Consider the following 509-nt stretch of genomic DNA (forward strand, 5'->3'; position numbering starts at 1 on the left):
ACATAGAAATTCTTGTTATTGATATACATTATCAATCATGAATTAAACCACGCATTGGATTTAATTTACAATACAATGAACATCTAATGTAGAAACAAATAATAATAGAAACATACATAGGAAATTTTTGTTATTGATATGAAATATCAATCGCGAATTAAACCACACTTTGGGTTTAATTACAGTACAATAAAAATCCTAATGTAGAAAAATATTAAACAAAAATGGGGAAAATTAGCTAAGTTAAAACTGGGGAGAATTAACTAAGTAGAGCTACTCTTGCTTGGCAGTGAGGGGTCGATGTCTAATTAGGAATAACTCGAGCAGCAGGGACCCAGCATAAACAATATATGTTAAAGTTTTTTTATGCAGAAAAACTTAATTAACCAATACACATTATAATTAACAATTAATCGAGTATGGCAAAATAAAAATATACAAAACAAATTTAATCTTGATAAGGGAGGAAAGCTATTTACATGAATTTAATTTAGATAATATTATGGTGC

This window comes from Mizuhopecten yessoensis, unplaced genomic scaffold, assembly GCF_002113885.1.
Source record: "Mizuhopecten yessoensis strain PY_sf001 unplaced genomic scaffold, ASM211388v2 scaffold5141, whole genome shotgun sequence".
Classification (NCBI taxonomy): Eukaryota; Metazoa; Mollusca; class Bivalvia; order Pectinida; family Pectinidae; genus Mizuhopecten; species Mizuhopecten yessoensis.